Source organism: Entelurus aequoreus, linkage group LG16 (genome assembly GCF_033978785.1).
Source record: "Entelurus aequoreus isolate RoL-2023_Sb linkage group LG16, RoL_Eaeq_v1.1, whole genome shotgun sequence".
NCBI classification, from domain to species: domain Eukaryota; kingdom Metazoa; phylum Chordata; class Actinopteri; order Syngnathiformes; family Syngnathidae; genus Entelurus; species Entelurus aequoreus.
This window is the reverse complement of record NC_084746.1, coordinates 25,268,883-25,293,650: the sequence shown is the minus strand read 5'-3', so window position 1 is coordinate 25,293,650 and position 24,768 is coordinate 25,268,883. Positions and strand designations below refer to the sequence as shown.

General features: G+C 39.6%; 1 protein-coding gene across 3 annotated transcripts in view; it reads left to right on the top strand.

Moving 5' to 3' along the window:
- Positions 1–7,439: 7,439 nt before the first annotated feature.
- myl13 (myosin, light chain 13) overlaps positions 7,440–24,768 on the top strand; it is a 40,761-nt gene continuing 23,432 nt past the window's right edge. The window contains exons 1-3 of one of the 3 annotated variants that reach the window (XM_062022459.1): positions 7,440–7,567; positions 10,374–10,599; positions 10,699–10,905. The gene's annotated coding sequence lies outside the window, so the exon portion shown is untranslated. Of the gene's footprint in view, positions 7,568–10,373; positions 10,600–10,698; positions 10,906–18,975; positions 19,280–21,305; positions 21,360–24,768 lie in introns of those variants that run through there. The other 2 variants (XM_062022462.1, XM_062022460.1) reach the window with 2 other exon arrangements.

Here is a 24,768-nt window from a genome sequence, read left to right as displayed (position 1 = left end):
AGTGCGAGAGCGGCGAAGACGGCGCCGACCTCCGGGAGCTGGAAGCCCCCGCAGGTGAAGAGTGGCGTCCTGCGGAGGAGCATCTTCACGCTGGAGGAGTGCCACCTCATCGAGGAGAGGATCGACCAGGTGGTGCCCAGGGCGGAGGCCGGACAATGCCGGGAGCGCGCCGTGGACCGGGCGCCCCTGCGCGGCGGGTGCTTCTTCGGGGGGGGGGGGCTGCACGTACGGCGCCCATCTGGAGAAGCGCGGGCCGCAAGGTAAAAAAAGAACACTCCAAACACAAGCACAGACGAAGCAGAAACAGACTTTGCTTTTTCAAACTGTTAATCATGCTAAAGGGATTTGGGATCCTGCAGTGAAACCCAAAGGTATTTTGGGAGGTCACTTAAACATCCGAAGCCTAGTTCCCAAGTGTGATGAAATCAGATTATTACTGTCCGAGTCTAATCTTGATTTTCTATGCATTAGTGAAACGTGGCTGCATGATAGCATTTTAACCAGCATAATCAGTGTTCCGGGATAGAAATGTTTTAGAAGGGACCGAACTGTGGGAAGGGGAGGGGGTGTACTGATATATGTCAAGGACTCACTGAATGCAAAGGAAATTCCCCTGACTGCTGATATATCTACTGAATGTTTATGTATTAATGTCACACTATCACAAAATATGCAATTCAATGTATTGGTGGTATACAGCCCTCCATCTGCATGCGTTGGAACGCTATGCGAAGACTTAGATGTAGTGTGTAAGAATTTTAAGAATAACAGTGAAGTACTTGTCTTTGGAGACTTCAACTTAAACTGGCTAGACAAACACTGCAGAAAAAAACTAAAAGACCTCCCATCTAAACATGACTTTAGTCAGAAGATAGAAACCCCCACACGTACCACTAAAAACACTCAGACACTAATTGATTTAATCTTCACAAACAAGCCTGACAGAATCGTAAAAACGTACAATCTAGTCACTGGCTTGTCAGACCATAATCTGACATTAGCTGCAAGAAAACTCACAAAGACACGTCTGTCAAGGTTTAAAAATCAAGATCTGAAAATGTTTAAACTTGAGATCCATCGCCAATCAACAACTGCTTTTGAAAACGAATTAAAGGGTATTAATTGGGACGATCTCCAACAACATGACCAAGTACATGCCTGTTGTAATCAGCTAATGTCTACTATCGGACGCATTATTGATGAATTTATTAGAAAGCGAAAAAAATCCCACAGAAAATTTCAATTACCATGATGATATCTGGAAATTAATGAAAAAGAGAGATTATGCCTTAAAAACTTTTGTCAAAACACGTAGTGACACTGATTTGAAAATATTTAAAGGCTTGCGTATTCAAGTAGTTAAACAGCTCAGAATGTCCCAATCAAACTACTACATCCACATGCTATTAGAGACCAAAGGAAATGGCAAAATGATCTGGAAACTACTACACAGCCTATTAAACCCAGAGGGTATCACCACCCAAACCCAATATAAGTCTCAAATGAGTTCAATAAATTATTTATAGAATCTGTCAAAAACCTTTCCTCGGGTTTCTCTTGTATGACTAATGATGACCAAACAACAGACATACCTGATGAACAAGACAGCTCATTTCAGCTCAAGGAGGTTAGTCAGACAACTGTCCTAAATGTCATACATGACCTAAACACCACATACTCAAAGGATATTTATAACCTAGACACAGCTTTTCTTAAAAAAATATAGCGGCATCCTTATACAGCCTCTTACTTCCATTAAAACTGGGCAATTCCCAGATGGATGGAAAACTGCACAGGTAATACCACTTTTAAAATCTGGTGATGCTGGAATGACATCTAACTATAGACCTATCAGCATTCTTCCAGTTTTATCTAAAGTCCTGGAGAAGATTGTTTCGGAACAACTAATGCACCACCTTGAGACAAATCACTATTTGACTCCCCTGCAATTCGGATTCAGACGTAACCATTCTACAGAATCTGCCACTTGTTTTTTAACTGAAAGGATCAAACATTCTCTTGACAAACGACAGGTGGTCGGTGCAGTATTTCTGGACTTTAAAAAAGCATTTGATACAGTCAATCATGACATTTTAATTTCAAAACTAACTAAATTAAATTTATCCAAACAGTCATTGTCCTGGTTTGAGTCATATCTAAAGGGCCGTGAACAATGTGTCACCATTAATAATGTGAGATCCTCCTTCCACAAAATAGAAACAGGGATACGTCAGGGTAGTGTCTTGGGACCTATACTATTCAGTCTATACATCAATGACCTACCAGATGTATGCACAGATATAGATTTACAGATGTATGCGGATGACACAGTGGTACATACATCAGGTAAGACCTGTACTCTAGTTGCTGAGAAGTTAAATGCTCAATTAGACAAAATAGCATCTTGGCTGGCGTCATCCTGTTTAACCCTAAACACTAAAAAGACTAACTCTGTCTGCTTCTCCATAAAAAAGCTACCTCAAACAAACTTGAATATAAAAATTAATGAGGAGCTCATTGAACAAGTACCTGAATTCAAATATCTGGGCATAATCATAGACTATCAGCTGAATTTTAAAAGTCACATTAAGAAAATGTGTAAAACCCTGAAGGCAAACCTAGGCTGTTTTAAGATTATAAGACACTGCTTAACTCTTAGCTGTGCTTTTACTTTTATGAATGCCATGATTCTGTCACACATATCTTATGGCTTAACTACATGGTCCCAGGCACACCAGTCATCAATCAAGACCATTGAGTGTCTTTATAACCGCACCTTGAACGTTCTAGACAAGAAGAGTATACGATATCATCATTGCCAAATTTTAACCAAATACAATATTTTAAGTTTTACCAATTTTATTTTGTTACACACAGTCAAACTGTTTTTTAAATGCTTGGATAACTCTGCTCCCCAATTGCTCTGCAAGGCAATTACAAGACTGCAAAGTGGTACCAGATCTACCACCCGAGCAGTGTCAAAAGGCAACTGTTGTGTTCCATTCCGTAGAACATCTTTTGCCCAGAGTGCCTTTTCAATAAAAGGACCACAACTATGGAACTCTTTACCGGACACTTTGAAAAGTATACCTGCACTTGTCACTTTCAAAAAACAAACACAATTATGGCTAGTTGAGCAACAATCGTGTTCCCATGTTTAGTGTTTACTCATTTTTACTAATTGGTTTTTATCTATTCTGCACTTTGTCTTTGTTATTATTATTATTATTGGCTTTTATCTAGTTTGCACTTTGTCTGTATTATTACTATTATCATTATTATCAACTCATTCCATTTTTTATTTTCCTATTTTAATGATGTTGGATCTGTGTTGTTGTTATTGGGGACAAGTGTTGTAAATTAGCTTTGGCTACAAACACCGTGATGCATGCATCGGATAACTGTTTCAGATGTCTATGTTTTTGTATCTGTCCCTATTTCAAATAAACCTCTATAATAATAACTAGGTGGTGGTGCTTGATAAATTCCGACCTTGCAGCACAGGTAGCCTACTTTAGTTCCGTTTTGTAGTGTCCTCAAATATCGGAACATTTAAAAGCAAGACTGAAGTTCATGCATGTTTCAGATAAAAGTAACGTTAATTCGATTTTTAAGACCTTTTATTAGATTTTAGACGAATTTCAGACATATTATGGCCTTAAATTCAAATAGTTGGATTTATGACTTTTTAAGACCCTGCGGATACCCTATTGAAGTATAAACAATAAAACATTGAATATTAAGAGTATGTGCAAGTTTGACTCCTACTTCCGTGATGACTAGGGTTGCAAAACTCCGGGAATATTCAAAGTTGGAAACTTTCAATGGGAATTAACGGAAATATATGGGAATTAACGGGAATTAATGGGAATAAACATTGAATGCAGCATGCTAGATCTTGCAGCATGATTATTAGCTAAAACAACCTAATTTAATGCACATTCAGTAGAATTTCACCCTGCAGTCTGCATTCCTCCATCACATGCACAGATAATTCCCAGCGTGCTACACACTACAGCAGGGCTATTGAGGCCACACTAGTATTTGAGCCCAAGGACTTCATCCAGTCAGGTAAGTTTTGATGATATTACTGGGGTAAATATATTTGATCTATGGTATTTAATAGGGGTGTGGGAAAAAAATTGATTCGAATTTGAATCGCGATTCTCACGTTGTGCGATTCAGAATCGATTCTCATTTTTAAAAAATCTGTTTTTTATTTTATTTTATTTTTTTTAATTTTTTTTTTCATTTTATTTATTTATATATTTTTTTTTTTTATTCAATCAATCCAACAAAACAATACACAGCAATACCATAACAATGCAATCCAATTCCAAAACCAAAAAAATTGTTTTTGAATCGAATCGTGAGCCCAAGAATCGATATTGAATCGAATCGTGGGACACCCAAAGATTTGCAGCCCTAGTATTTAAGTTTAATAGAGGTGTAATTGCTGTAGACTACTCCAGCAGACTTCCACTCAAGCTAGCTAGCTGTTCCTGTACTTGTTAAATGATTTTGGGGCCAATATCTTTAGCTAGCTAGGTTTATGTACCACCGCAGTCTCATAATGAGCCGAAAATATTTCTCCGTTAGCCGTGATGCTAATTTTCTCTGTTAAATCCCATTAATTTATGCTAACAACGATCCGAATGTACTTTTTTTGTGATCTGTAAAGTTCAACTAGCAAATACTAAATCAAAATGTGTAGTTTCCTCTGCATTCTGTTCTGCTAGCCATTTTGTTGTCATCCAAGAATGTAGGTTATTGTTTGATTTAGCATGCTGATTGAGTGTTCATTTATTCATCTAGCCTATTTCTATTCATTTGTCCATCAGTAAAATATTTTTAATGACTACTCCAATTGTTTAGCTGACTCTATATGTGTGTGGCATTGCATTAGTGTTTTACAAGAATAAATAAATACAAAAGGAATAATGCCACGTACACCATCTGATGTGTGGAGAGTGAGACATTTGACCCCAACCAATGTAGGCAGAAAGGCTGTGTACATTTGCTAATACTGTGCAAAGAGCAACGTCAAAAATGCCACAAAGATGCAGCAGCATATAGACAAGTGCCCTATAATCTATAATTATTGTAATTCCCCATTCATTCCCATATATTTCCATTAATTCCCATGGACGGTGTCCAACTTTGAATAATCAAAAAATGGTATATATTTCCAAACTTCCCGAGCTTAACTTCCCGTGGTAAATTTCCGGAAAGTTTCCAGAAATTTACCGAAAACTTTCCACCCCTTTGCAACCCTAGTGACGACCTCCTTCAAGTTTTGTAATAGATCAGAAATATCCATTCATCCATCCATTTGCTTCCGCTTGTCCCTCTCGGGTCGAGGGGGTGGCTGGAGCCTATCCCAGCTGCATTCGGCCAAAGACGCGGTACACCCTGGACAAATCGCCGCCTCATCGCAGGGCAGATCAGAAATATCAAGCAGCTAAAATGCGCCAAACATGACAAAGTGTGAAGAGAGTGTTTTGCATATCACACATCATTCATTTTAGTGGATTTATCTTGTCATAATTTTAGATTATGTGTGGTGCTTGGACATGTTTTATAATGTCCACAAAGTTCAATGAGCAGGATTTGTGTTATGTGCGACTTCTTCTTGCTGATGCTATTGTCGCATTGTAAGGGCTGGTCTCCTAAAGCTTTAGTAAAACTTGGCCAAGTACTATTCTTTTCGGTGGTCCTTCTTACTCAACATATACAGTCGCGATCAAAAGTTTACATCCACTTGTTAAGAACATAATGTCATGGCTGTCTTGAGTTTCCAATGATTTCTACAACTCTTATTTTTTTTGTGATAGAGTGATTGGAGCACATACTTGTTTGTCACAAAAAACATTCATGAAGTTTGGTTCTTTTATGAATTTATTATGGGTCTACTGGAAATGTGACCATATTTGCTGCATGGGTCAAAAGTATACATACAGTAATGTTAATAATTGGGTTACATGTCCCTTGGCAAGTTTCACTGATATAAGGCGCTTTTGGTAGCCATCCACAAGCTTTTGACAAGTTTCTGGTTGAATTTTTGACCACTCCTCTTGACAAAAATGGTACAGTTCAGCTAAATGTGTTGGTTTTCTGACATGGACTTGTTTCTTCAGCATTGTCCACACGTTTAAGTCAGGACTTTGGGAAGGCCATTCTAAAACCTTAATTTTAGCCTGATTTAGCCATTCCATTACCACTTTTGACGTGTGTTTGGGGTCATTGTCCTGTTGGAACACCCAACTGGGCCCAAGACCCAACCTCCGGGCTGATGATTTTAGGTTGTCCTGAAGAATTTGGAGGTAATCCTCCTTTTTCATTGTCTCATTTACTCTCTGTAAAGCACCAGTTCCATTGGCATCAAAACAGCCCCAAAGCATAATACTACCACCACCATGCTTGACGGTAGGATGGTGTTCCTGTGATTAAAGGCCTCACCTTTTCTCCTCCAAACATATTGCTGGGTATTGTGGCCAAACAGCTCAATTTTTGTTTCATCTGACCACAGAACTTTCCTCCAGAAGGTCTTATCTTTGTCCATGTGATGTCAGATGAAACACAAAATTAGCTGTTTGGCCACAAGTTTGCGCTCCAATCACTCTATCACAAAAAAATAAGAGTTGTAGAAATTATTGGAAACTCAAGACAGCCATGACATTATGTTCTTTACAAGTGTATGTAAACTTTTGATCGCGACTGTATGTCATCCAAAATAACTCTGGATTGACCAGTGTGTTTTATTCCCCGAGAGGAAGACTGGTCGCGTGCAACAGTAGTTATGTCATTACGTGCTAAAAGCCGTATATAATATACAAACATATGATATAATGCCTAAATACTTTGGAAAGTTAGCGATCTCTGCGTAACGTTTACGAACATCCTCTTTTTGTGGGGCCCCACTGTATTTCCCAACGACTGATACAGATTACCATTTGTGGGTCCGGCGGACTCACCACTTTGGAAACCTACCAACATCACTGCTCATTCTGGCGTGTGTATAAGTAGCATTATGATCAGTAATGTAATTGCATGTGATGTGATGTGTGCATGTTATGTGACTGATATCATGTGCAGCTTCGTACATGGCATGATATAGTATGGCTTGACTATATAAAAAGCTGTGGGATGTTTAATTGAGGGTTGCATTAGGCCAGGGGTCGGCAACCCGCGGCTCTAGAGCCGCATGCGGCACTTTAGCGCCGCCCTAGTGGCTCTCTGAAGCTTTTTCAAAAATGTATGAAAAATGGAAAAAGATGAGGGGAAAAAAAATAAATTTTTTGTTCTAATATGGTTTCTGTAGGAGGACAAACATGACACAAACCTCCCTAATTGTTATAAAGCACACTGTTTGTATTAAACATGCTTCACTGATTCGAGTATTTGGCGAGCGCCGTTTTGTCCTACTAATTTTGGCGGTCCTTGAACTCACCTTAGTTTGTTTACAATGTATAACTTTCTCCGACTTCCTAGGACGTGTTTTATGCCACTTCTTTTTCTGTCTCATTTTGTCCACCAAACTTTTAACGTTGTGCGTGAATACACAAAGGTGAGTTTTGTTGGTGTTATTGACTTGTGTGGAGTGCTAATCAAACATATTTGGTCACTGCATGACTGCAAGCTAATCGATGCTAACATGCTAGCTATATGTACATTTGGGGCATTATGCCTCATTTGTAGCTATATTTGAGCTCATTTAGTGTCCTTTAAGTCATCTCAATTCAATGTATATCTCATGACACACTATCTGTATGTAATATGGCTTCTAATTTGTTGCGGCTCCAGACAGATTTGTTTTTGTATTTTTGGTCCAATATGGCTCTTTCAACATTTTGGGTTGCCGACCCCTGCATTAGGCCTTATGATAGCACTGTGTTTATATGTATGAGTGCACATGTGTGTTACTGTATACATTGTTTGACTGATAATAATACGATTGTGTTATTTAAGCCGCTTAATATTGCTCCTAAATTTTTTTCTGTGCTCTTACATTTTTTCATTTAGTGAAAAGGCTAAGTCTACAGCCCTGCAGAATATAGGGTACATACACTATAATATGTTCCACCTTATATTTTTCTTTTTCAAATGGATGATTTGAAGACGTACCATTGGGGGAGGAGTATATTCCTATATATCGACAATCTGATGTGTCTGGGTTTCCCGCGGAGACACGGCGGGGGGCTGCAATTTTCTGCACTGCAAATCGACAAAGGCTTGTGGCGTCACCTTGAAAGATGTTTGTTCATGACAGCTCTCACATAGTCCCATAATGGAAATGCAGGGCTTGTGATGAGCGGTGTTGACGACGACACTGAACGGTGGCATCGATTGAGAGGAATGTTTAATGACATGTTAAATGGATTCCTCGTTAAACGCGCGTGAGAAAAGCATCTCTTTGTTGGTTGCTGCTTAAACAACAACAACAGCTGTCGATAAATGTAGCGCTGATGTGATCGCTTGATCTAATGTTTCATACACAGCAACGCCTCGCTATTGTTCCCATTTTGTGGTAAAACTTTCCAAAAGACAAACTTTGCAGCTATAATCAATCGCCTCTATAGCATTGTGTTTTTTTTAAGGAAGAGAATAAACAGATGGTGATATGTTTCAAGTTTATTCACAATACCATATTACAAAGTACAACAGTAGTGAATATCCACTTAAGGATGGTGGTAAGTGAAAGGGTCCCGCAGATAAGCTAGAAGAAGCTTTTGGCATGGGGTCCGGAGGTCAGTACATGCATGGAATGCTGAGACATGGTGGCAAGCACAAAAACGCGATATGACAAACACAAAATAGGAGGACAAAAGCAAGCATACACATAGAGTACATACATACATTCAACCACGCACAACCCAACAGTAGTCTACCCTGAAACCACATGTGACAATGCTAATCCTCTGAAGCAGTTGTTCTCAAATGGGGGTACGCGTACCCCTGGGGGTACTTGAAGGTATGCCAATGGGTACGTGAGATTTTTTTTTAAATATTCTAAAAATAGCAACAATTCAAAAATCCTTTATAAATACACTACCGTTCAAAAGTTTGGGGTCACCCAAAAAATTTTGTGGAATAGCCTTCATTTCTAAGAACAAGAATAGACTGTCGAGTTTCAGATAAAAGTTCTCTTTTTCTGGCCATTTTGAGCGTTTAATTGACCCCACAAATGTGATGCTCCAGAAACTCAATCTGCTCAAAGGAAGGTCAGTTTTGTAGTTTCTGTAACGAGCTAAACTTTTTTCAGATGTGTGAACATGATTGCACAAGGGTTTTCTAATCATTAATTAGCCTTCTGAGCCAATGAGCAAACACATTGTACCATTAGAACACTGGAGTGATAGTTGCTGGAAATGGGCCTCTATACACCTATGTAGATATTGCACCAAAAACCAGACATTTGCAGCTAGAATAGTCATTTACCACATTAGCAATGTATAGAGTGTATTTCTTTAAAGTTAAGACTAGTTTAAAGTTATCTTCATTGAAAAGTACAGTGCTTTTCCTTAAAAAATAAGGACATTTCAATGTGACCCCAAACTTTTGAACGGTAGGGTATATTTATTGAATAATATTTCAACAAAATATGAATGTAAGTTCATAGACTGAACATCAAATCAAGTAGGCTATTCCATTCATTACAATGCAACAATGCAATATTCAGTGTTGACAGCTAGATTTTTTGTGGACATGTTCCATAAATATTGATGTTAAAGATTTCTTTTTTTGTGAAGAAATATTTAGAATTAAGTTAATCAATCCAGATGGATCTCTATTACAATCCCCAAAGAGGGCACTTTAAGTTGATGATTACTTCTATGTGTAGAATTTTTTATTTATAATTGAATCACTTGTTTATTTTTCAACAAGTTTTTAGTTATTTTTATATCTTTTTTTCCAAATAGTTCAAGAAAGACCACTACAAATGAGCAATATTTTGCACTGCTATACAATTTAATGAATCAGAAACGGATGACATAGTGCTGTATTTTACTTCTTTATCTCGTTTTCAACCAATAATGCTTTGCTCTGATTAGCGGGTACTTGAATTAAAAACAATTTCACAGGGGGTACATCACTGAAAAAAGGTTGAGAACCACTGCTCTAAAAGAGCACTAGCCATTCACATAAGGCAGGGGTCGGCAACCGGGCAACCCAAAATGTTAAAAGAGCCATATTGGACCAAAGAAACAAAACACAAATCTGTCTCGAGCCGCAAAAAATTAAAAGCCTTATATAAGTCTTATAATGAGGGCAACACATGCTGCAAGTGTCTATATTAGCCTACTATCAAAATGACTAAGAAGGCTACAAATACATATTGAGCATTCATGATTACATTTTTATTTTCCCTGCAGCGCATCCTGGAGAGTGTGTCACGGAGCAAGCGCATGCCGCTGCGCATTCCTCTATGAGCCCAGCACAGTGCGCCTCGGGGCACGCCCACCGGCGCTCATCTCCTACTGCAGCCAGCGGCTGCAATCAATCAGCAATCAGCACACCTGAAGCTGGTGATAAGACCTGCCTTCATAAGCCTGCACAACCTGCTATCCCGTGCCAAAATGTAGCGACCTGTCCTGTGCAGTAAGCCGAACCTCGCAAGCTCTATGCAAGTCTTTCTCTCTTGTGTTTTCTCACCCGTTGTGCTCAGTTGTCTCGTGTCCTCCTTGTCGCCCCTTCCAGCAGCGTACCTCCGTTTCCACATTCCGAGCTGTGTGTCTCGTCTTCCCACGTTCCCTCTGTATCCCTGGCTACCTCTTGGATCTTGACCTCCCACCTGGACACGGACCTCTGACGTCTAGATATCGCCCCGACTACCTGCTTGTCTCACGGACCTTCGAGCCTGCTTTTCCCCCAGTGGACTTCCGCCTCTCACGCTTAACACTCACGGTAACACACAGCAGTTAATTACCCTGTGCCGTCTCCTCTGTCTACACAACAGAGTGCGCTTTAAGTTCAACTTCCATTACAATATTAATCTATTGTGTTTCGTTGCATTGATGAAATTATAGAAATACAATAAAGAAATCTGATTTTTGAAAAACAACAACAAAATGGAGCGGGCATAATCGGCCTCCTGTAATTTCAGACCTCCCCATGGAAATAAAATGCAGTCCTCTTCAATCCTCAATAATTCAATACAATCTTCTTCACTTTTCTCCCTTATCTGGGCAACAGACAGAGTGCAATAAAACGCAGCCTGCAATTATACAAGTAAAACAGCAGCCTTTTGAAAAGTTAAGTAGGCTATACAACACGAAAATAAGCCAGTTTAATTTCGATTTTGTTGCATTTCTGTGCATTATCCTCTTCTCCTTAGTTTGTTGCAAATGCCAGCAAATTGAATTGAACAATTGAATAAAATGCAGCACAATCCTCTTCTCTGTTCCGCCTTATGGCAGCAACAGACACAAATGAATCGGCTACAATTGCAAGTGATAAAGTGCGAGCGTGGTGAAACGCAGCCTGCAGTTAAAACGCAGCCTGCTTAAAAAATAAAATAGCCTTTTGAAAAAGTAAAGTATATCAAATTTAAACAGAACAGTTCAAGTCCATTATCCTCATCTCTTTAGTTTTCTGCAAGTGCCAAGTAAGTCAGTGCAAGGGTAAAACGCAGCAGCATCCTCTTCTCTTTTGACACGCACAATACAAAGCTTTATTATCTCCCGGGTTGCAACAAAACTAGTTTGGAGATGCAATCCACTTCTTAAATTTATCTTTGCGCTCCTCTAATTTCGCCTGAAGTAAGGCAATCACACTTTTTCTTTCACTCCCAACTGGGTACTCGGCTGCAAATGTAGCATGCCTTACCTGGAAATGTCTTTCCACATTACTCTTTTTCTTATTTGACAACTTCTCATTACAAAGCAAACATGCAGGCAATCCTTCCGCATTCGCAATGAAAGCAAATTATTCGGTCCAAGAACTGTTGAATCCTCTGTTCTCCTCGGATATCTTTCTCTTTCTCCCTGTCGGATCTATGGCCCATCATGCACCAGCCGGTTTGTTTGCAACAGCCACCTGCCTGGCACAACGCCGAGCTGAAAGAAATGTGTGTCGCAGGCTATGGCGCAAATCTTCGTTGACAGAAATGTTTAAATTAATATTTATAATTTAATATTTATTCTGCACATTGGAAAATGTTAAGAATGTTTGTGTCATGTTTGCCCTCCTACAAAAATTATATTAAAAAAAAAAAAATGAAATGAAATTAACCAAACCCAAAACCAGTGAAGTTGGCACATTGATACAATGATTTGCAAACCCTTTTCAACTTATATTCAATTGAATAGACTGCAAAGACAAGATATTTAGTGTTCGAACTGAGAAGCTTTTTTTTTTTTTGCAAATAATCATTAACTTAGAATTTAATGGCAGCAACACATTGCAAAAAGTTGGCACAGGAGCATTTTTACCACTGTGTTACATGGCCTTTCCTTTTAACAACACTCAGTAAACGTTTGGGAACTGAGAAGACCAATTTTTGAAGCTTTTCAGGTGGAATTATTTCCCATTCTTGCTTGATGTACAGCTTAAGTTGTTCAACAGTCCGGGTCTCGGTTGTGGTATTTTAGGCTTTATATTGCGCCACACATTTTTAATGGGAGACAGGTCTGGGGCCGTACTTATCAAGCTTCTTAAAATGCCATTTTACACTTAAGTCCTGAGAATTTGCGAAATTTAGTCCTACTCTCAAACTTAAGAATAAAAGCTTTTTATCAACGTTCTTAAGTCTAAGAATCACTCCTACTCTCCACGATATTTAAGAGACCTTCAGAGGTGTCTTAAGTGGTTAGGAGTTGCCAGCAGGGGATGGCACTGAGGCGAGAGAGACGTGCGCGAACGTTCAGGGAACGGAACAATGTTTTTGTTTTTTTTTTGATGACGAGCAGCTGATCAAACGGTATCGTTTAGACAGAGCGGATATTATTTTTGTCACATATTTAATACTTTTCGATTGCAGTGGGCTAGTATTTATAGAGCCACCCACACCAGTTTCAAATTAGTTGCCTAATTAATGAATTGGAAAGAAAATGTTATGACAGTAGCGTATGTGTGTGGCCGTGAGGTGAGTGACGTCAGTGAGTGTGTGGGCGATAGAAGAGAGGGAGCGGTAGCGTGAGTGCCGGCGGGGACTAGTTTGTTTTGTATTATTTTGTAGTTTATTGTCAAAATATACACTCCCATTGTCCACTTAAATATTTCCAAGATATTTCTTTATTCTTAGACAACGGATTCCCTTCCGTGATTGGTCATTTCTATGGACACAGAAATGACGTCACCTAAAATTCCGTTTACGGCATATAGTAATGTCGTAATTCAGCTCTGAGTGTGACACTTAAGATTCAGTCCTACACTTCGCTGAAAGTGTGAGTAAGACGCTTGATAACTAACTTTTAAGTGCAGCTTTCAACGAATAATTTATTTACTCTGAAGTCAACTCTTAGCAGACTTCTTAGGAGTAATTCTAAGAAGCTTGATAAGTACGGCCCCTGGACTACAGGTAAGCCAGTCTAGTACCCGCACTCTTTTACTATGAAGCCACGCTGTTTTTACACGTGGCTTGGCATTGTCTTGCTGAAATAAGCAGGGGCGTCCATGATAACGTTGCTTGGATGGCAACATATGTTGCTCCGAAACCTGTATTTATCTTTCAGCATTAATGGCGCCTTCACAGATGTGTAAGTTACCCATGCCTTGGGCACTAATACACCCCCCATACGATGGCGTTTCTGGGTGTTGTTGATAAATGGCTTTCGCTTTGCATAGTTGAGTTTTAATTTGCACTTACAGATGTAGCGACAAACTGTAATTACTGACAGTGGTTTTCTGAAGTGTTTCTGAGCCCCTATGGTGATATCCTTTACACACAGATGTCGCTTTTTGATGCAGTACCGCCTGAAGGATCGAAGGTCCGTAATATCATCGCTTACTTGCAGTGATTTCTCCAGATCCTCTAAATCTTTTGATGATATTACGGACCGTAGATGGTGAAATCCCTAAATTCTTTGCAATAGCGTGTTGAGAAATGTTGTTCTTAAATGTTCGACAATTTGCTCACACATTTATTCACAAAGTGGTGACCCTCGCCCGTTTGTGAATGACTGAGCATTTCATGGAAGCAGCTTTTATACCCAATCATGGCTCCCACCTGTTCACCTGTGGGATGTTCCAAATAAGTGTTTGATAAGCATTCCTCTACTTTCTCAGTCTTTTTTGCCACTTGTGCCAGCTTTTTTTAAACATGTTGAAGGCATCAAATTCCAAATGAGCTAATATTTGCAAAAAATAACACCGTTTTCCAGTTGGAACGTTAAGTATCTTGTCGTTGCAGTCTATTCAATTGAATATAGGTTGAAAAGTGAAGTGAAGTGAATTATATTTATATAGCGCTTTTCTCTAGTGACTCAAAGCGCTTTACATAGTGAAAACCCAATATCTAAGTTACATTTAAACCAGTGTGGGTGGCACTGAGAGCAGGTGGGTAAAGTGTCTTGCCCAAGGACACAACGGCAGTGACTAGGATGGCGGAAGCGAGGATCGAACCTGCAACCCTCAGGTTGATGGCACGGCCACTCTACCAACCGAGCTATACCGCCCCAAAAGGATTTGCAAATCATTGTATTCTGTTTTTATTTACCATTTACACAACATGCCAACTTCACTGGCTTTGGGGTTTGTAGTACTGTATACGCTATAAGGTGAATCTTCCACAGTTAATTTAATAAACGTAATATACAGTCTTTCACTGAAGTGAACAAGAAAAAAAAAAAAGGCTAAACCACTCTGTTATAAGAAACAAACACGGTAGAGATAACAAGACATCAAACTTGACTAAACAGAGTACATCGTAAGAAAGTTTCCGTACGTGGACCTGCAGTGAGGTCTGGGGCCGTATTTATCAAGCGTCTTAGAGTGCCATTTTACACTTAAGTCCTGAGAATTTGCGAAATTTAGTCCTACTCTCAAACTTAAGAATAAAAGCTATTTATCAACTTTCTTAAGTCTAAGAATCACTCCTACTCTCCACGATATTTAAGAGACCTTCAGAGGTGTCCTAAGAGGTTAGGAGTTGCCAGCAGGGGATGGCACTGAGGCGAGAGAGACGTGCGCGAACGTTCAGGGAGCGGAAGGATGTCCTGGCTTCGTTTGATGACGAGCAGCTGATCAAACGGTATCGTTTAGACAGAGCGGGTATTATTTTTGTCACAGATTTAATAATTTTCGATTCCATGTTGATTTCTGCATGTGGCTGCAGTGGGCTAGTATATATAGAGCAACCCACACCAGTTTCAAATTAGTTGCCTAATTAATGAATTGGAAAGAAAATGTTATGAGAGTAGCGTATGTGTGTTTGTGGCCCTTTAATAGGTGACAGCATGTGAGGTGAGTGATGTCAGTGAGTGTGTGGGCGAGAGAAGAGAGGGAGCGGTAGCGTGAGTGCGGGCGGGGACTAGTTTGTTTTGTGTTGGATTGGCTGTGTGCAAGCAATCAATAAAGCAAGATTTGCAACTAATTGCCGGACTCATCATTCACCCTAAAGTCGTCCGCTGTGGAGACCCACTGCCGGGTAAAGTGAAGGGTGTTGCCCCGAGCATACATCGGCCCTGGAGAAGTGTCTCCCCTGTGCTCTTCGACTACGGTCTGGGAGCAGGAAGCAGGAAAGGTGCAACAAAAAGGAAACATTTATTTTTGATGCATTGCCAATATTGTTTGTTTTGTATTATTGTGTAGTTTATTGTCAAAATATACACTCCCATTGTCCACTTAAATATTTCTAAGATATTTCTTTATTCTTAGACAAGGGATTCCCTTCCGTGATTGGTAATTTCTATGGACACAGAAATTACGTCACCTAAAATTCCGTTTACGGCACATAGTAATGTCGTAATTCAGCTCTGAGTGTGACACTTAAGATTCAGTCCTACACTTCGCTGAAAGTGTGAGTAAGACGCTTGATAACTAACTTTTAAGTGCAGCTTTCAGCAAAGAATGTATTTACTCTTAAGTCAACTCTTAGCAGACTTCTTAGGAGTAATTCTAAGAAGCTTGATAAATACGGCCCCAGGAAATTAATTAGCAGCGCACAAAGAGGTCGGAATTTTGTCAGTTTTTGTTTTGATTCAGCAGACATTCTTTCCAAAACTATATGATCTAATAAAAGTTTTTGTAAATGTTTATACATAAATTATTTTTTGATTTCCAATTCATGAGAAAAGTTTTCTTTGCGACGCATGATGCGTTGATAAGGAGGTATGTTCTGTTTGAGTCAAAATCAGTTGCAGCGTGAGGGGGAGGTGGGAATGGGATTCTCTAAGGCTAATGACAGGTTTTCGCACACTCCACACCAGAAGTTATTCATGGGAGCACAGGACCACATTGAGTGGAAGTAGTTATCTATCTTATTATCTGAGCAGTGTACACAAATGTCAGCTAAACCCATTGTTTACATTCTTTGACCGGTGTAATGTATTCTGTAAAGTGTTTTGAGCTGAATCAGCTGAAAATTTGGATTCTTAACGGGGGCTGTTTTATTTAACAAGTATATTTAATATTTTTGGCCACTGTAACATTACACACAGTTTGAAAATAGGACAATAATCAAGTGAGTATTTGGCGTACTACTTGATGGAGCCAGAGAACCACAGTTTGAGAGTCACTGCTCAAACCTTTAACAATGTAGAACAAAGAAAAATACATCTAAACTATAGTTCTAATCATAATTTGCATTTTTTAACTCACCTTTTATGTCTCCCACCACTTTATTCCTCTCTCCTACAGTGTCATCAATTATGCATCTGTGAGAACACAGATGCAGAGGATGAGACAGAAGAGCCAGCAGAGAAAACAGGGAAGATGAGTTTCATTTCTAATTTCTGTTTATATAAGAAGAGCATTAGGAAGCTACTGTGCAGGGAGGGCTACTGGAGGTGAGGACATCAGTCTTAAGAATGAATCCACGTTAAAACAGGCCAAATCCGTGTTAAAAAAGTTATTTCTTTCAGAATGTATCATGACACTGAAGCAGGGGTCGGCAACCCAAAACGTTAAAAGAGCCATATTGGACCAAAAATACAAAAAACAAATCTGTCGGGAGCTGCAAAAAATGAAAAGTCTTGCATGAGTCTTAAAATGAAAGCAACACATGACGCAAGTGTCTATATTAGCTATAGCAGCCTACTATCAAAATGACTTTAAAAGTCTTTTATAAGTGTTTTAATGAAGGCAACACATTATATAAGTGTCTATATTAGCTACATTAACCTACTATCAAAATTACTTTAAAAGTCTTATATAAGTGTTACAATGAAGACAACACATGATGTAAGTGTCTATATTAGCCTACTATCAAAATTACTTTAAAAGTCTTATACAAGTGTTATAATGAAAACAGCACATGATGTAAGATCCTATATTAGCTATAGTGGCCTACTATCAAAATGACTGTGTTGCAAGCTGAAGCAAATCTTCGTTGACAGAAATGTTGAAATGTAATATTTATTCTACACATTTTTACAACATTGGAAAACATTAGTAAAACAGAGGCTAGAGGGTGAGATAACTCTTGGAAATGACTGGCTTTTAATGGCCAAAGGTATAGATGTGTGTGTCCAAGTCAAAGGAAACGACAGGCTGTCTTCTTCTAATGGATTTAATACAATCTTTGACAAGCTAGGTAATGTTTGCTGTGGTCTGGAACAACATGGCACACAAACAACTATCTGAAATGCAGCCAATATTAAATACAGATAATGTGTCATGAGACATGCAAAACTAAATTGTACACAAAGAGGATAAAAGTAAAGGACATTAAATGAGCTCAAATATACCTACAAATGAGGCATAATGATGCAATATGTACATACAGCTAGCCTAAATAGCATGTTAGCATTGATTAGCTTGCAGTCATGCACTGACCAAATATGCCTGATTAGCACTCCAACAAGTCAATAACATCAACAAAGGGCACCTTTGTGCATTCACGCACAGCATGAAACGTTTGGTGGACAAAATGAGACAAAGAAGGAGTGGAAGATTTTACATGTAAACAAACTGTTGCGTCACAGTCCACACTATGGTGGGTTCAAGAACCGCCAAAATTAGTAGAACAAAACAGTGTTCACCAAATACTCTAATCAGTGAAGCATACATACATACATACATATTAAACAGTGGGCTTTCTAACAATTGGGAAGTATTGCGTCATGTTTGTCTTTAAACAAAAACATACTAAAACAAAAACATTATTTTCCCCCATATAAGCGATTTAAAAATCAATATGATGATATATTACAAGTGCAATGAAGTACATATTGCCTTTAACATCAGTACACACTAACAAGGAGCCTAGGATGCTTTGTGGAAAAGCCTGTGTTAATTTGCATACAATGTACAATACTACAATTTTATTTACAATAGTATTTTATTCAAAACAGAAGTTTTAAGTTTGCATTTTCGTGATCTGATTGTTTTTTTTATTACTATCAAATGATCATTGGTATCTTTCTTTATTTATTGGAGTTTATTTACTTGCATGCAATATGCCAGGGGTGTCAAACTCATTTTAGCTGAGGGGCCACATGGAGGAACATCTATTCCCAAGCGGGCCGGACTGGTAAATCATGGCATGATAACTTAAAAATAAAGATAACTTCAGATTGTTTTTTTTATTTAATATTAGACCAATCACATTCTGAAAATTTACAAATCGTAATGTTTTTTTTTACACTTACATGTAGCAGTTAATTGTATTATATCTTCATTAGTTGTTATTTATACTATCTGGATAAATGATGTGATAATGCTCATTAATCAAATAGGTGGAATTGAGTCTGGCTGAGTTTTAAATTGCTCCCATTGGTGTTTATTTGTAATCTATCAGAAGATGAAATTAATGTAATTAATACATTTTCCTCAACTGATGTACTAACATCATGTGGTTTATTCTGTACATACAGTATGTAGCATTGTCTACAACAAAACTTGTGAATTCAGACTCATTTCATTTGTCACACGTGAAGTAAGAAGGGGATACATATTATTTCAGAATATTTATGTGCGCCCAGAAAATGTGTCCCTAGTCTTAAGTACAACACAAAATGCACAGATGATCAATTTTTATACTATCACTAATAAGCAGTAGAAGTAGGTAGTGTCCAAACACAGAAGCATGTGTGTCCTTTCCTTCCAGATGCTCTAACCTCAGGTGGAGTGCAAAGGAGATGGCGTCCTCTGTGGAGCGGTTAGGGCGATAAGAAAACTGGTATGGGTCGAATGTGGGGGGAAGTCTGGAGACAATGTATTCCTTTACCAGCCTCTCGAAGCATTTCATTATGATGGGGGGGGGGGGGGGGGGGGGTAGTGCCACGGGACGATAATCATTGAAAGAGAAGATTGTGGGTTTTTTAGGCACTGGGGTGATTGTGGCCGTCTTAAAACATGATGGTACCAAAGCCTGGGTCAGCGAGATGTTGAATATGTCTGTGAGAACCCCAGCCAGCTGTTTTGCACATCCCTTAAGCACCTTGCCCAGAATGTCATCAGGTCCCGGTGCTTTCTGGGGGTTCACTCTCCGCAGGGTTTTCCGGACATCCGCTACATCCAGGTTGAGCGGCTGCTCATCAGGGCGAGGGATGGATTTTCTCGCCGGAGTGGTGTTAAGTGCCTCAAACCTTGCAAAGTAGTTGTTAAGGTCATCTAGGAAGCTGATACTGTTGTCACAGGGACAGGGGGCAGCTTTATAGTCCGTGATGACCTGTATGCCCTGCCACATTCGTCTAGTGTTTGTAGGGTTCTTGAAGAAGTCCTGCACTTTCTGACTGTGAGCACACTTTGCAACCTTAATGGCACGGTTCAGGTTAGCTCTGGCTGATTTTAATGCCACCATGTCGCCAGACTTGAAAGCCTTGTTCCGAGCCTTCAGCATTGCACGTACCTCACTGTTCATCCAGGGTTTCTCGTTGGCCCGTGTGGGGATGTTCTTGATCACACTGAAATCCTCCATGCACTTCTGAATGTATGCAGACACAGACTCTGCATACTCCTCCACACATGTGTGGTGATTTTCGGTGGCAGCTGCTTAGAACTATTAAGAAAAAGACTCCAAAAGCGACGGATCGGAGATGGCTTGCCTCTACTGTAAAAATTGTGGACACACGCTGGAGAGGAAAGCCCGCACTGAAAAGATGAATTTCCTGAAAAATAATGACGTTTGCTTTGGCTGCTTGTGTACTGGGAACATCAGCAGAGAATGCAAAATATGTGGCTCACGACACCTCAGTTTGCTGCACACCCATCAAAAGAAGAACCAAGCAGAGGCAGAGAAGCAAACGAGCATCTCAGAAAAGTTAATGAACAGTGGTATCATTGTTATAAGAACTAGAGGTCTCACTGGGGCTGGTGACCAGGACTGTAAAGTCGCCATAGTGTCAGTCAGAGTCAAATCAAGTCGGACCCAGGAAGTACTGCATCTTTCTGCTCACAGGGTCTGATGGAAAGACTTGGTTTTCCTGGGAGGAAAACAAGGATTCTCTTGCACACCATAGGCCAAGAGAAACATGCAAAATCCTCATTTAAATAAGGCGATCTGCACCACTTTTCAATTGCGCGCGCAGTCTTAGTAGATAACGTGCACGTACGCCCACTAATTGTACACACAATTGTATTGTTTGCATATGCTGCTTAGCGCGAGGTGTTTGGATTTTAAGAAATCAGGCCCATTGTCTGTAACTCTAACTTCATTAGCTACTAGGATCAGTTACTCATGCTTAATGCTGCAACTGGGGGAGCTGAGGCTGTGTTCATGTTAGGAATGCTACATGAATGCTTCGAATAACTTAATGATTTGACTTACTGTGCAACTTGTGTGTACAGTATGTTTCTTTACATCAGTTCTTCCCAAACACAGTGGAACCTCGATTTACAAACTCCTCTATTCACAAACTGTTCGATTTACGAACTTTTGGGTCAGGCAAAATGTTCCTGTGTGTGCGATACATGTCTCTGTGACAGGATGTATATTTAGTTACTGGTAGAATACAGTGATTGTAAGTAGCAAAGTAAGCTCTTGAGTTGTATTACTATGTCATTTTATATTCGCAACTTAAAAATGTTTATTGCTAATGACAACAGTAAAGCACCGTTATTTGTAGAATATGGAGCTAATGTTATTGTAATGCCAGCATTAATAAGAGCCATTGTAGTACTGGACGGCTCCAGCAGGGGGCGCGTTGTGCTGGGAGCTATACTAGAGGACACCTGACTTCCTGCTTGCAGTCAATACAGACGTGAGCAGAACGAAGTTGTGTCCTCGTATCTGTATACTCAAACATCTCCCTTCTCAGGTACAAGTGTCTTTATGTTAATAGTTTTACCCCCGAATGTATCTTTATAGTGTTTAAACATGTTTGAAAGAGTATATTTTTATGATATGTGTCTTTTCAGTCGACAAGGCTTTATACATGACCAAGCTAATGCTAAAGCTAATTGCACTGCCGATGACGAAGCAGATGCTAACTGCATCAACAGTGTTAAATATATAGAAAGGTACTGTGCGTAGTTAATTATTAATCTGTGTATATTGCTGATGAAATGTGTATTTACTACAGTTTGTGGGACTAATTCAGTGTAGTTTGTTTAATCTTAAAGAATGATAAGTGACTTTTGTTACTAAAACAATATAGGCTTACTGTAGTGGGTGAACCTTTGTATTTACTTGTTGAGACATCTTCAAATACTGTTACACTAAGGAAAAGTCTATTAGTGCAAAGAACAGGAAAACCTACTCGATTATTTGAATGTAAAATCAGTATGATAATACTGGAGTGCATTTTATGTTTGTTGCAATACTGTGTACTTATACATGTTTGGTGTTTGATTTGTTGGCAGTCAATACAGACGTGAGCAGAACGAAGTTGTGTCCTCGTATCTGTATACTCAAACATCTCCCTTCTCAGTGCGATTACATCTCCATGTCTGAACGCTTCATTCGGGCGTCTGCAGGCCAAAAAATCTCAGCGCAACATTGTTGCTTAGGCAGAGCCCTACACTGACTTGCTATGCAGGAGGAGTCACATCTCAACACTTTAGCATGTGTGCCTTCTGCCTTTTCTTGGTCTTTCACCTTTTGACAAGTTTTGTCCGTTTTGCTAACTTAATAAGTGTCCCAAAAACTCAACAGACTAGTTTGGAAAGAAGGAGCGAGTCGCTGTGGAGTAGAACAAGAGACTATTTGCGCGGAGTACATCAGTGGCGCTCACAAGCATGATCACAGCACAGTACCGTATTTTCCGGACCATAGGGCACACTGGATTATAAGGTGCACTGCCGATGAGCGGGTCTAGACAGGTCTATTTTCATACAAAAGACGCACCGGATTATAGAGCGCATTAAAAGGGTCATATTATTATAATTTTTTTTCTGAATTGAAAACACTTCCTTGTGGTCTACATAACATGTAATGGTGGTTCTTTGGTCAAAATGTTGCATAGATTATGTTTTACAGATCACCTTCAAGCCGCTTTCTGACAGTCGCTTCCGGATGCGCCGTTTTGTGGGCGCTCTTATTTACGTGGCTCAACTTCGGCAGCGTCCTTTCCCCATCATCTTTGTTGTAGCGGTGTAGCGTGCAAGGACGGGAGTGGAAGAAGTGTCAAAAGCAATCGGAGGGTTGCTGGTTACTGGGGTTCAATCCCCACCTTCTACCATCCTAGTCACGTCCGTTGTGTCCTTGGGCAAGACACTTCACCCTTGCTCCTGATGGGTGCTGGTTAGCGCCTTGCATGGCAGCTCCCGCCATCAGTGTGTGAATGTGTGTGTGAATGGGTGAATGTGGAAATACTGTCAAAGCGCTTTGAGTACCTTGAAGGTAGAAAAGCGCTATACAAGTATAACCCATTTATCATTTATTTAAAAGATGGAGCTAACTGTTTTAATGACATTCAGACTTTACTTAAATCAATAACGGAGCAGCATCTCATCATCCGTGCCTCACGAGTGCAATAACGCCGGAAATGTGTCCCGTGAAAAACCGTCCGACCGCAACTCTCTAATAATTAAAGTTCCTTGGGTGAATAATGTAAACTCACCACACCGGTATGTTTCAGCGCTTTTATGGCGAGTTTACTGACAGGTATAGGTAAGAACTTTACACTACTTTATATTAGAAATGGCAACAGCGGTGGATGAATGTCACATAACAAAAAGATAGAGAAAAAGAAGAAGCTTATCGACTACGGCGTCTGCACGGACTACAAAGGCGGACATGTGCAAATTTTCAGGACTTATGCAGATCCCAAATACAGATCAGCAGGTACCAGAATGTAATAAAAGTTGCTTTTGCATAATGTTGCGAAACAAAACACCAGATAATATGTCTTACCTTATACACACACCATAATAATACTTGTATGTTGAAGCACAGTACAATCCATCAAGCGGTGCGGCTTCATAGCTTACCAAAGTCGTATTAAAACATTTTCATAGATTTTTGAGCGCCGTGTGTAATGTTCTATATTTTCAATGGAACATATAACATTTTGGTGTTGTTTACTTGAGTCATATTGCAGTCTACACATATCTCTTGTGTTTGACTGCCATCATATTGCAGTCTACACAAATCTATTTTGTGTGACTGCCATCTGCTGGTCACACTTATCATTTCACCATATACCAAATGAAATAGCTTCGAGGTCGGTAAGCACAACCAAAATTATTCCGTACATTAGGCGCGCCGGGTTATAAGGCGCACTGTCGAGTTTTGAGAAAATGAAAGGATTTTAAGTGCGTCTTACAGTCCGAAAAATACGGTAAGTAACCACACCAAATTTTAATTGTGATGAGACCGCTGTTCTGCCAGAGCAGACTTGTATCACAGTGGAGGAAAAGACGCCATCTCTCCTCTCGTTCCACCTGGATCCTCATTTTCAAGGCACAAACAGCAGACACTCTGTTCCTTCTCCCTCTGTCTGCTGCTTCTCGTCTGGGTGGAATTGACTCCTTTCTTAAAAAAATGTTTGTTATTGTACCAATTAGTGTTGTACAGTATACCGGTAATAGTATAGTACCGTGATACTAATGAATCATTATCGGTACTATACCGCCTCTAAAAAGTACCGGTCCCCCCCGTTTTTTTAACGGGCATGACAGCGCGTCATCGTCACGTTGTGACATTGCTGGTTTACGAGCAGAGGAGCATGTTTGGCAGCGCACAATCACGGAGTACTTACAAGCAGACACAGTGTGTAGACAGAAAAGGGAGAACGGATGCATTTTGGCTTAAAAACGAACGATAAAGGTGAAGTTATAACACTGAAACGCCCTCAGGAAGAGGTGCTTTAAGACATGGCTAGTTAGCTAGCGGCTAACGTCCAGCCGCAGTCTGCAGTGTTTTAGCTACTTCTAAATCACAAATCCTCGCCACCATGGCGACAAATAAAGTACGTTTCTTACAAGCAAGTATCATCCCACTGTAATGATACCAAGTACCGGAGCGTATCTAGTCAATACTACTATGATAACATCGATAATTTTTAGCATCACAAAATCTTTTTTTGTTTTTTTAAAAAGTATACTATGTTTATAAACTCAGGAAATATGTCCCTGGACACATGAGGACTTAAATTATGACCAATGTATGATCATGTAACGACTTGGTATTGGATCGATACCCAAATTTGTGGTATCATCCAAAACTAATGTAAAGCATCCAAACAACAGAAGAATAAGTGATTTTTACATTTTAACAGAAGTGTA